We start from the raw sequence: 11036 nt of genomic DNA, 5'->3' as shown, positions 1-11036 counted from the left end.
CGTATTTTGTCCGAAAGTTGTTTTCTCATCTCTCCTCGGGCAGTGCCATATCCACCTGGCAGTACACTGTTATGGTGACTAGCACCATCGCTACATCTGTAGCGTGATATAGCTGGCATGCACCCAGCTTGCTAACGTGCATTGCTTTGCTTTTGTTACCACCATCAAAGCTGCCAGTGTCTAATCGTAATTTGAATAGCACGAAAAATGTATTGCATTGGATGCGCAACAACAGTGCTAGCCACCTTAAATGTAATCACAGATAGGAATGGCACTGCAATGGCGGGGTGAGAATACAAGCTTCCAACAAAATACAGGTGACGTAATACGCACTAGGACAAGCAGCCCCGCACTCTGCATCGAAACCACATGCATGTGTACAATCATCGCTGGCCGACGCCACACATTGTGCTTTTAGTTATGTTTTGGCCACACACTCTGCTGTTCGTATTTCATTTGTATTCAATAGTACATCTACTGTGGCACTCGCAGGTATACAGCTCATTATAGGGACAGCAGGAAAGATCCACTAGATGTTCTATGGACGTCCTGCGTCCCAAAAAAGAACATCTATTAGAGGTTACTTATGTCCAGCTGCGACATCCTTTCAACGTTAGAGCAACGTGATCTGGATGGGACTTAGATTATCCATGGTACGTATTTGTAACGTTGTTTGGAGAAATATAGATATCTATAGGACGTGTGCAATGTCTCAAACATGATGTTCTATGGACATCTATGGTACATTAATGGTTCACTGGGACATGTTTTCAACTGTTTACGCAGACGAAAACAAAAGCGCGCAATGCTCAAGGTAAAAAGTCCCAAATAAAGTGATTTGAGTCTCTCATAAGTACTTACACTCTCTTTAAATGAAGTTTAAATCTTTTATGAAAATTACGTTGGCAGATCTACTAGCAGCAGAACTGCTTAACACGTAGATCTGCCTGACTGCCGCCGCTCGCTGCTTGCAAGTAGCAACTGCTTCGTTATTTTCGTTCTTTTCGCACTACAGCACTAATTTTATTTGTTGTGTGCATGTGTTCCGTAAAGCGCGATGCGCTATTGCTGCGTCCCACGCTGCATCTCAAGCGAACGACGAAAGGAGCGCGGAGTGTCCTTTCATGAGTTACCATGCGACAGCGCTACGCGAGAGCGATGGATAACTGCAATAACGCGAGAGGTTTCGGTACCTAAGACTACATCTGATTACACTGTTGTGTGCAGCCTACACTTTAAACCATCTGATTTCCGAGACGACTGCAAGCGACGTCAACTGAAGCTAGGCCAGTGCCCAGTGTATTCAGTGCCCCGACGCCGCGCACGCATAAATGCGGCGCTCCGGCGAAACCCGAGGATCGAGAAGCCGGAAAACGCAAGCGCGAGCCTTCGCCAAGTGTGCCTTGCGTGTCAGTGTGTGGAGATGAGCAAGACGAACATGTGGTCGCAGAAAGCAAGGCAGCACCTTCATCTGAACAACCTGCTGAGCTGGCGACGTCACCAAGTGCTGCTGGACAAACCAACAGGCAGTTCCCAGATGGTAGAAGCAGCTCACTCGGCTTTGAACATGGCGCGACTGCACCGATGGGCGCATCGCATGAGCCTGCAGAAAATAGCGAACAGGTCACAAATGTTGCCACAGCTTTGAGGAACAAAAAACGAAAAACCAAAGCCAATGCTAAACGTTCATTCGCCACACAGGCAGCGCCAACACCGTATTGTTCAACTTTTTTCGTCCAGCAAAAACGATGGCGACAAAAAGAACGCGCCCTGAGAGTGAAAATTGATAGACTAAGCAGAACAGTGTACGCGTACAAGCAAGAGCTGCAGAAGCTTAAGGAAAGCTGCTTAGTGAGTGCATTCTTAGAAGTTGCGGCCGATGCAGAAGGCGGAAGTGCAAAAGCAGTGCTGCTTCGAGACCAAGTTAAGAAAAAGAAGAAGAAACCGCAGTGGTCTGAAATAACAATCAGACACTGTGTCGTTATTCGACACCTGTCGACAAAGACCTACGAGCACATCAGATCTGAGGGGCTCCTCCGACTACCATGTCGAAGCACTCTACATAAATATATTGGAACAGTCGCCGGATCGAGAAGTCGGGTTTAACGACCTAGTACGTTGCCGCCTAGAAGCAGAACTACAAAATCTGCACACACCTCAGTCCAAGGTGTGCGGTCTCGTGGTAGACGAGATGAGGATTCGGGAGAAACTGATCTACAACAAGCAAAGAGATGCATTTGTAGGTGATGTGGACATGGGCCCCGAACTCCAAGATATTGGTCCCAGCTCAGAAGACGAAATCCTAGCCAACTCTCTGTTGTGCTTTTTACTGTGTGGTCTGCACGTGAGGTTTAAGATACCTGTAGGGTATTTTTTTACCAAAGGCTGCACGGGAGAACAGCTGGCAGTAGTTGTACGCCACGTGCTCAAGAAGACGACCGATATAGGGTTCGACATCGTCCGGCTGGTGACCGACAACCACAAGGTGAATGTGGCAGCAATGGATATTCTGTGCGGAGGCAAGGCGAGCATACAGGCGTCGCACCCTGCCGATCCCTCTAAAAAAATTTTTCTTTCTTTCGACCAAAGTCACATTATAAAAAATGTGAGGTCACAGTTTCTGTCGAAGGACTTCGGCAAAGAAAAGCAGATCACATCAAAGTATGTGAAAAGTCTGTACAAAATGCAGAAAAACTCGACAGTGAGGCCAGTAAGGTTCCTGACCAGAAAACACCTGTATCCAACAAACATCGAAAAAATGAACGTCAGGTCAGCGGTTCAGTTGTTTTCATCTCCCGTAACTGCCGCACTTTGCTACCTCAAAGATAAGGCCGGTCACACATGTGATCTGGACTTCGCTTCAGCAGGACCCACAATTGAATTCACGCAAATGATACAGAGGTGGTTTACAATAATGGACGTCAGCAACTGCCAACAACACATCCATTGCAACAACGCCGACGCCCGCCAGTTTACGGATGCAGATGATCCTAGAGTGGCTCGAGATTGTTTTTCTTTCTTACATGGAAGAACTCAGGAACGAAAGTGCAGCTGGCAGCTTTTTAAGCAAGGAAACGTACCACGCTCTTATCTTTGCGACCACGTCAAATGTGCAGTGCATTCGTCACTTGCTGACTGTAAAGAAGTTCGAGTTCGTGCTCACACGCAAAATGTCGAGTGACCCGATAGAATCTATGTTTGGCTTTCTGCGCCGAAGTTCCGGTAGCAATGATATACTCGACGTGAAGAGCGCGATATGCGGGCTGGAAAAAATGCTGAAGACCGGCATCGTTGCTGCCTCCGACCAGAGCAACGTTCAGAGCTCGACATCGTTCGCCGCGAGGCAGCTGCTTCCAATTCAACACAGCCACACCATGCCTGCCACCGGTAACAAGTTTATCGACCAAGCAGTGAACGACTTAAAGAACCACTGCACAACGTTGACACCACGCATAACAGGTCCGCACGAAGCCAGCGTCGCTATGGTGGGAGGTTTCATAGTGAGAGCTGCAACTGAAAGCATTGTCTGCTCGAACTGCATCGCCCTACTGCAGGGTCAGAAAGGCAACACACCTCTCCTTGGCCTCATTGTCCACCAAGATCGGGGCGGGCTCTTCTACCCGAGCCAGGAACTCGTAAAACTGTTGATTGGTCTTCGGAAGCTTGTAGACAGCGTGCTTCCCCACAGAAAATATTTCACAAAGCCCTTGGAGGTTTGCGCTGAGAGAAGTGTGGCAGCGCTCATGCAACTTAATGTTCTCAGCTGTGGCAACACAGACAGCGACCATCGCAAGGTTCTCCTGCAACTGATCACTAAGAAGTTTATGAAGCCGCTGTTCACCAACTATGCTGTCAGCGCTAGCGACAGGAATGCAGTTGTTGAGTTCCTTGACCGCAAACCTCTGTCCCGCAAGGTACTTAAATTGTAATTAAGGAAATGTGACCGCGGCGGCCGCATTTCAATGGAGGCGAAAATGCAAAAACGCCCGTGTGCTTGCGTTGTAGTGCACGTTAAGGAACCCCAGGTGGTCAAAACTAATCCGGAGCCCTCCACTACAGCGTGCCTCTATCAGAACTGGTTTTGGCACGTAAAACTCCAGAAAGAAGATGGACCCTTCATTAAGCATACACCAAGATCAAGTGAATCGCTTTCATGTTGTCGTTGAACCTGCCTTGAGTACACCACAATTTTGAGCAAAATTACGCGAGCCTAATGATGCCGCGCGAAGCAACATGCAAGGATGAGAGCGTGTACGTGTGAAAAGAACTAGTGCGGGCTTCTTGTTACGTTACTTGTGAACGCTACTTCAAGAAACTAAGATTTCCTCGAAAGTGGCCAGAGTACAACCAGCTTGTTCAAGTACAAGTACAAGCCGCCGCTACCGCCGTGACACCGCGCCACCCCAACCCCATTGAACTGAACTGAACTTGTGGCCGTACTTCTAGCCACCCTAGCCGTACCCTTTGCAACGGGTGAGCAGTAATCAAACATACTGGATGGATGGATGGATGAGGCTGAACCCTTTAAACCGGGCGGTGGCATACGCCACCTAGCCATGACTATTAACATATTTTGTACTTTGTGGTGGGTGAAATTTCACCCCTGCCTTGATTTTATCCACCAATCAGATAACCTCTGTTTGGTTATTTCTACCCGCTTAAAGTCTATTTTGCCTTCACTGTCCCTAAACCCCAATGCTTTGAAAAAATCAGCCCCGTTGCCTTGCACTGTAGGGTTAAGCCCCTTGCAGAAAAGTATGAGGTGTTCAGCCGTTTCCTCTTCTTCTCCACACGCACAGCACAACGTGTCTATACCTTGGTACTTGACTCGGTACATCTTAGTCCGCAATACTCCCGTCCTGGCTTCAAACAACAAAGAGCTTCCCCTAGAATTATCGTAGATATTTTCTTTGGCAATTTCTTGCTTGAAAGTTCGGTATGTTCCCAGTGCTGATTTCGTCTGCATCCCTGTTTTCCACAGACCCCTCTCTGTTTCCTTAACCTTTTTCTTAACCGCTGTTTCCTGGTTTGCACCCCTCCTGCAGTCCAAATATTTGATTGACAGTTTTCTGGTCAGCTTCCTCCATTTTGTATCAACATTCCTCATGTACAAATAACTGAAAACTCTCCTTGCCCACCGCTTTTCTGCCATTTCTCTCAATCGCTCCTCAAATTCTATCTTGCTGCTGGCTTCCCTGCCCTCGAATGACATCCATCCCATGTCACCCTGTACCCCCTGATTTGGTGTATTTCCTTGTGCTCCCAGAGCCAGTCTACCTACCCCTCGCTGCTTAACTTCCAACCTTGCTCGAACCTCTGATCTCATGCACAGGACCGCATTGCCGAAACTAGGGACCATCACCCCTTTCCAAATCCCTCTCACCACTTCGTACCTATTGTAATCACGGTGTAAGAATAAGGAGAGGTGCTGACACTCTCCCCCAAACGCGCGCGAAATCGCCGCTCGCTCGCGTCCAGATTATGTTCGGCTTGGTTGCAGCTGGTTCGGCGCCGTCGTAGAGGGCGCTGCGGTATGCGGTCCCAGAGAAGCACAAAGCAAAATTAGTTTTGAAGAAAGGCTCAGGAACATGGATGAAAATAAATGGGCGGCTAAAGTGCACAAGTATCTCTACATGAAAAGCGTGGACACAGAATGGAGGAAGAGGTCAAGGAAGTTGGCAACCAAGTACAGGATAATCGAAACTGTAAATAGACAACCAGGGGTCATCAGAAAGAAAGTGAGAGAAATAGAGACCGTGAATTGGATGCAAAGAATGGAAACGAAAAGGACAATGGAGATTTACAAGAATGAGAAGAAAGAAATTAGAAGGGAAAATCTGTACGATAACACAAAGGGCAGTGCCTTGCTATTTGAGGCTCGAGCCGGTTGCCTAAGGACGAAAACATATCGGAACAAATATTCGGAACTAGATGAGACATGTGTATGCTGCAGTAAAGATCCAGAGACCACTCAGCACATCCTAATGGAATGCGACGGGATCCACCCAGCGAGAACCGTAGGTAACGTGCAACTCCCAGAAGCGCTTGGGTTTAAAGTGGAAGGAAACATAAACAGATCAGCCGTAGAGATCAGCAAGAGACGATTAGAGTACTGGTGGAAAAAAAGCAGGGAAAAGATGGATACGACCTGATCTCTTAAAATCATAGGCAGCGGTACAAGCTAAATTTTTGAAAAAGGTATACAAAAATGCGAGATAAAGAACATGTGTAGTATACCTGATTAAATCAAGCAGGCTAGGTGACTATTCGTCACCACCCCGTTTCAAAGGGGATGCCAATAAATCATCATCATCATCATCCATCATCACCAGCCTCGGCGGGAAGGCGCGTGCTTCGCTGTCTTTGTGCGCTTTGTGCTTGCATGTGCGGCCGTGCTGTTTTGAAGGCACACTTTTTGTTCACGCGCCTTTCATCATCTTGGGCTTGTGTATTGTCGCCACGGGCCCACGACCAAGGTGGAAGCGGCCTTCTGAGAGTTTGAAATGGGTAGAAAGTGCTTCGTCACGAACTGCAATTCTGGATACCGAACTTGTGCGGAGCGTGTGCCTCTATTCAAAGTGCTGTCCGACAGTGGTCGTCTAGCAGTGGCGCCGTGTAAATCTGAGGGCAGACCGAACTCTAATGCCTACCGACCATGTTTGCGCCAGGCATTTTTTCAGACGATATGATATCGACGGCATATTACGCGGAGCTCGATAAAATGGTGCTACTTGACGCGCCAAAGAGCCCTGTTCTGTCTGCAAATACAGTTCCCACCTTATTTCCGAACTGTCCAAAGAACCTCACACGGTCAAATAAACCTCGAAAGCCGCTGCGGAAGAGAGAACATCCTGTGTGCCACAGCAGTCTGTGCAAATTTTGCTGCATGTGTAAGATATATACTGGGTGTCTTAACTATCATGCACCAAGATTTAAAAATATGAAAATGTCGCATAGCTGGACAGAACCAAGGCAATGTTGTCTATCGTCTCTTGGAGATACTCCTATTATTATTTGCATTCCGCCTTATTACATAATTATTTTCATAACTGATTAATCAACTTTTCTAATGCTATAATTAGATAAAAAAGTGTGAACGAGAGAATTGCACAGCAACATGAAAGATTCCCGATACAGCTTTTTGTTGCCCTATACGTGATAATAAAAATGTTTTCCGAGCGTGAAAGAAACCCGCGAATAGACTCAAAATTGCCTCGAGGCACTTTGCGTGTATTCGTGGGCTTCTTTCACGCTCGGAAAAATACTTCTACGTAGCGTGTATTGAGTAATAGAAAGCTGTATCGGGAGTCTTTCATGTTGCTCTCCAATTTTCTCATTGAAACTTTTAATATAATTATAATATTTGAGAACTTGATTAATTAAGACTAATCATGTAATTAGGCCAAATGTAAAAAATATTCTCAGTATCTCCAAGGGACGGAAAATAACATTACCTTGCTTCTGTTCAGCTACGTGACATTTACATGTATTTAAATCTTTGTGCACCCTGTATAATACTGCTGTTTTCTGTGCAGATTTGTGCCTGATTTTCAAATTTGTGCCATCCTGGATAGTGAATGTTTTTTCCAATGCGCGTGCGGTGTATATTACACGCTTGCATGTTTTTATTCAACATTTTTGCATTGTGGGAGTGGATGAGAGCGTAAGCTTCTGCTAAAGCTTCCTATCCTCTATTAAAATTATCGAGCTGCTTCATGCACAATTTTTTAATTATTATGTCTTTACAAAATAAAAAATAAAAAGTCTATGAGATTATTGTGTGGTGGGTGTAAGTGTATTTGTGGATAGGCTGTAGCATGCATTGTCAAATACGCTTACATTGGCACATTCTCATATGCAATTTAAGAAAAAAGAAAGTCACCTCTTAGATCCTGCAAGAGTCACTCGCTCCCCAAACGACGAAAGCCAAATGAATAATATGCACAGTCTATGTTAAGTGGAATTGAAATAAAAAAGGTTTTCACAAGTAAACTGTATTAGTGATATTGTAATCCAAGATAAAACGCCTGCCTTCGTCCCGCCTGATCAATTATATTTTGAAAGATTTCTTTACATAGCTATGTGCTTTCTCATCATAGGTTCTAGCCATGAACACCCATTTTGCTCTAATGTGTTGCCTATCGCAAGCTTGCGCCGTTTCATTTCTTAAATTATATCGCGCCCACACTGAATTCGCGTGACGATGCTTGAACGGTTTCCTGAGTTTGAATTTTCCGATGCAGTCACTATTTTCTTCTGATCGAGGGGTAGCACGCGGGCTTACGCTTTCATTTTTTTATGCTTGTATGCATGACTAGATCGGCCGCAACAAAATGTGCGCGCGAGCGGAATCTGAGTGGGCGTTGAGTGCTGCCCGATCGATCCGTGTTCACGTCATTCACGGCGTGCACAATATACGTTCATGTTAGCAAAGCATTCAGCCTGGTACACTTATCACGTTAATCTGAAATAACGAATTTCCTTCGCGCTTTGAGTATTACTGGCGCCACTATGAACGAAAATTCAGCGGAGGCAGAGGAATGCCAAGCCGCCGGCGCCGCTAAGCTGGGACCGCTGGCCGCGGCGCCATCTATCTGCTCGCAGCAGAGCTACTCGGTGCGCCCGCGCGCGGCCGAACATAATCTGGACGCTCGCTCGCGCGCAGTGTCAACACCTAAATATTCTTCCACCGTGATTGTAATTCCACAGTGCCCTATTTTTCATCACAGCTGCATTTCTGCTACCTTTAGCCGTCACATATTTTTCATGTTCCGTTATGGTGCATCCAGACGAAGGACCGAATCCGGATTTGCAGGGCCGGACGGCGCGTCACGTGACCTCACATCAGCGATTTGCCTCGTCCGCGCCTCGTCCGGGAGCCGCGCGGACGGATAACGTCATACCGTTTTTCACATCCGGATTCTGGCGGGGTAAAGCCGTAGCTTTAACTTTTAAACACGCAGTGTCTTGCACTTCTCTCCTGCTCGAGGACAGCCGCATTGCAGTCAGCATCAGTACACTTGGTTTGCTGGCGCCTGGTTTCTGTCTTTCATAGCTCCTGGTATGAACAATGAATTTGTGCGATGATGCCGCCTTTTATTTTAACTACATCGTGGAAGCGTTTCCCACTTTGTGGGACCTCAGCCGTGCAGATTATGCGGACACCGTCACAATCAGGGAATAGTGACTCTCCTGCAAAGAAAAAAAAAATTCAGTCAACTGCTCACTAGCAGGCTACAAAAAAGTAGGACGTGTACAACTACATCTGATATCTGGTTGTTTCAGAGCAGTAAATGAATAGAGTAGCAGCGAAACCCAATCACACTCAGTGGTGTAGTTAAGTGTAAAGAGATCAATATTATCTTATGCATGTTTATGCAGAAAGTCGGTGCCGACAGCAAGGCTATACAAAACTTGTGCGCACTCGTGATACCCCTTCCACGTGAACCCTCTGGATCTGCGTTGAATATTTCGGGCGCGATTAAGCTTGTACACTACCACACGAACGCACTTAAAGACACTTGTGTAGCGGCCTTCGATCAGCACCAAGCTCATTTTTCAACCGATATACATTTACCACGGCGATGATGATGATGATAAGTGGTTCTTGAGGGAAAGGTTGGCGCTATCTTCTGCAGCCCTTGAGGGAGCACGGCTCAGCGCCAATCTCTGTAATAACTTGCAAACGTGTATGCGCCTGCAGCCGGACGGTCCGTGGCATAGTAGTCCGCGTCCGCTAAAAATCCAGATTCGGTCCTTCGTCTGGATGCACCATTAGGTACTCAGCCCCATTGTTTATCCACACTCCAAGATATTTGTACTTATCCACCACCTCCAGCGTAACCTCCTGTATCCTATGCTCGCTGCTCTGATTATCATTAAAAGTCATGACTGCCGATTTTTCTTTACTAAACTTACAACCTAAGCTATCTCCCTCTTTGCCGAGATGGATGGATGGATGGATGGATGGATGGATGGATGGATGGATGGATGGATGGATGGATGGATGAGGCTGAACCCTTTAAATCGGGCGGTGGCATACGCCACCTAGCCATGGCTATTAGCATAGTTTGTACTTTGTGGTGGGTGAGATTTCACCCCTGCCTTAATTTTATCCACCAATCAGATAACCTCTGTTTGGTTATTTCTACCCGCCCTATATAGATAGGGTGGCTCCATGGCGCCATCTCTTGACAACTGACCGCAACTCAAGGCACGACGGCTACAATGGGTGAGCGGCCTTACCGCCTTATGGCCTTACCGAGCGTTTCCATCGAACTCTGTCCGACATGATCTCCATGTATGTGAAACCCGACCACACAAACTGGGACACTACCTTTCGTCACGTTTGCATATAATACTGCCGTTCAACGCACAATAAACTACAGCCCCTTTTTCCTCGTGTACGGCCGTGCACCGTCTTTTGTTTTGGACACCACTTTCCTCTCTACGTCTTCTGTTCCATCCACATCTCTACCAGAGGAGTTCGCCGCCCGCGTCGCCCACTGCCGCGAAATTGCGCGCGCCCACACCGCGACCATTCAGGACAAGAGGAAAGTCCGTTGTGATGCGACCCGTCGTGTCATTTCGTTCCGACCAGGCGACGAAGTGCTCCTGTGGACACCTGTTCGAGTGCCAGGGCTCTGTGAAAAATTTCTTCACAGGTATCGCGGCCCATATACCGTGCTTTAAAGAACATCTGCCGTGAACTATCGCGCAGCTCCTGTTACCTCGGTTACTGACCGCCGTTGCCGCAGCACTGAAATTGTTCACGTCTCTCGCCTGAAGCCGTATCTTCGGCGTTCCGACCGTTTCTGACTCGCTGCCTTACCGGCCGCTTTCGTGAGGGGGGGGAAGTTAGTGTGAGCGCTAACTGTGCAGTTCATCATCTTCTTCATGTGTATATACCCATCCTCACGATCATCATTTTGTCGGGTGGGTGTTCGTGGGCTGTCTGGCGCTGTGTGACAATACAAGAGCTCTGCCTTCGTCTCGGGCGTCGTCGTCTCCCAATATATATATATATATATATATAT

Source organism: Dermacentor silvarum, chromosome 4, assembly GCF_013339745.2.
Source record: "Dermacentor silvarum isolate Dsil-2018 chromosome 4, BIME_Dsil_1.4, whole genome shotgun sequence".
Lineage (NCBI taxonomy): Eukaryota > Metazoa > Arthropoda > Arachnida > Ixodida > Ixodidae > Dermacentor > Dermacentor silvarum.
The sequence above is the reverse complement of the archived record's forward strand: the minus strand, read 5'-3'. Positions refer to the sequence as shown.